The sequence below is a fragment of the Rhinopithecus bieti genome, unplaced genomic scaffold (assembly GCF_001698545.2).
Source record: "Rhinopithecus bieti isolate Rb0 unplaced genomic scaffold, ASM169854v2 scaffold_1933, whole genome shotgun sequence".
Lineage (NCBI taxonomy): Eukaryota > Metazoa > Chordata > Mammalia > Primates > Cercopithecidae > Rhinopithecus > Rhinopithecus bieti.
This window is the reverse complement of record NW_016803515.1, coordinates 25,448-28,138: the sequence shown is the minus strand read 5'-3', so window position 1 is coordinate 28,138 and position 2,691 is coordinate 25,448.

The window sequence follows — 2,691 nt, the reverse complement described above, 5'->3', positions numbered from 1 at the left end:
TTTTTTTTTTTTTTTTTTTCCCAAAGAACTAGATTTAGTTTGCTTGGTGTTCACTATTCCTTCTCTGTTTTTAATTTTATAATTTTTGCTCTAATTTTCAGTATTTATTTTCTTCAGGTTTTAAATCCTTTAATTTAAATCACTCCTGTTTCTGTAGTTTCATAAGGTGAAAGTTGAGATTATTGATTTGATGCTTTCAGTTGTACACACACACATTTATGTATATATGTACAAATGCATATGTATGTGCATGCCTGTATTAGTCTGTTTTGAATTAGTATAAAGGAATACCTGAAATTGGGCAATTTATAAAGAAAAGAGGTTTATTAGGCTCATGGTGGTGCAAGCTATACTAGCAAGGCACTGGCATCTGTTCAGCTTCTGGTGAGGCCTCTGGAAGCTTTTAATCATTGCAGAAAAGGAAGGGGAGCAGGAGTTCCACATGGTGAGAGAGAGAGAGCAAGAGAGCGAGAAAGAGGTGCCAGGCTCTTTAAAACAACCAGCCCTAGAGTCACATAATATAGTGAGAACTCCCTCTTTGCTTGGGAAGGGCACCAAGCTATTCATGAGAGATCTTCCTGCATAACAAAAATATCACCCTCAGGACATACCTGCAACAGAAGGGACATTTCAGCCTGAGGTTTGGAGGGGACAAACATCCAAATTATAACAATATGCACATGCATATACGCATGCATATTACCATAAATTTCCCTCTAAGCACTGCTGACCACCTGCATGTATTTTTTTCCTTCATACCCCAAACTCTACTCACCTGTAAACGCGTCCACTTAATCTGCGTGTTTATTGCCCTCTCAATCCCGAAGTGAGCAACATTCACAAACTCCTCTTATATTACCCCTAATTTAGAAGGTCCCAAATCCATTTTACTTCAGTAAATCACCAAAGAATATGGTAAAAAACCTCCAGGTCACTCCTAATCCCTCTCTTTCCTCCTCTTCTCCCATCTGGGAGGCTCATTGTCATTACTTCCAAAATAGGGTACCATCTGCTTATGTTTTCAACAATCTGCACTAACCAAAGACTACTCCAGGATTCACTTTACCCAGTTGACTGTATTCCTTGCTCTTCACAGCCCAACTACAATCATCAATCTTTTAAAAAATAAATACTGTCATAAGAATGCTCTGTTTTCAAAGTATCCCATAGCGTCTTACTATACTTAGAAAAGTATTTGCTTCCCAAAATAAACCAAGGCCTGTTTTATTTCTCACTTGTCATGTTTTATGATCTTTAGGACGCTGAGATAAAACAGTTCTCACCTGCTTCCTTTCTTGTTGTGTTTGCGAACCCTAAGATCACAATGAGAAGAAGCCTGTGCCCATCTGCTGACATCACTGCTCTTAGGTCCATTGTTTACTCTTAACATGTGTGTTAATTTTTATGGTCATGTAACAAATTACCACAAATTTATCGGCTTAAAACTACAGCTGTTTAAGACTACAGACTACTCCTGGTTTCTGAGTCAGGAGTGTGCACTCGGCTAAGTTGTTTCTGTCCTGAAGGTTTTTTTATTTATTCATTTGTCTGTTCATTTATTTTTATTTCAATGGGGTTTTGGGGAAGAGCTGGTGTTTGGTTACATGAATGATTTCTTTAGTGGTGATTTCTGAGATTTTGTAACACTCATAACCCAAGCAATGTACACTGTACTCAGTGTATAGTCTTTTATCTCTTGCCAGCCCCTTCACAGTCTCCCAAGTCCCCAATATCCAATGTATCATTCTTATACCTTTGTGTCCCCATATCTTAGCTCCCACATATGAGTGAAAATATATGACGCTTGGTTTTCCATTCCTGAGTTACTTCACTTAGAATAATTGCCTCCAGTTCCATGCAAGTGGTTGAAATGATATTATTTCATTCCTTTTTATGGCTGAGTAGTATTCTACTATATATATATATGTGTGTGTATATATATGTACATATATGTGTATATGGACATATATGTATGTGTATATGTACATATATGTATGCATATATACATATATCTATATGTGTATACATAGGTGTGTATATAGTATATATGTATGTATACGTCTACATATATACATATATATATGGCATTTGAGCTGGTCTCATATTTTTGCAATTGCAAATTGTGCTACTGTAAACATGCATGTGCAAGTATCTTTTTTGTATAATGACTTATTTTCCTCTGGGTAGATACCTAGTAGTGGATTGCTGGATCAGATCGGTCTACTTTTTGTTCATTAAGGAATCACCACACTGTTTTCCATAGTGCTTATACTAGTTACATTCCAACCCACAGTGTAAAAGCATTCCCATGTCATGGCATTCACCCCAATATCTAAAACTTTTTGCTTTTTTGATTATGCCCATTCTTGCAGCAGTGAGGTGGTATTGCATTCTAGTTTTGATTTACATTTCCCTAATAATTAGTGATGTTGAGTTTTTTCCATATGTTTGTTGACCATTTGTATATCTTCTTTTGAGAATTGTCTATTCATCTCCTTAGTCCACTTGTTGATGGGACTGTTTGTTTTTCTTGCTGATTTTTTTGACTTCTTTGTAGGTTCTGGATATTAGTCCTTTGTTGGTGGTATAGATCATGAAGATTTTCTCCCACAATGTGGTTTGTCTGTTAACTCTGCTGATTATTTATTTTACTGCGCAGAAGCTTCTTTTTTTTTTTTTTTTTTTTTTTTT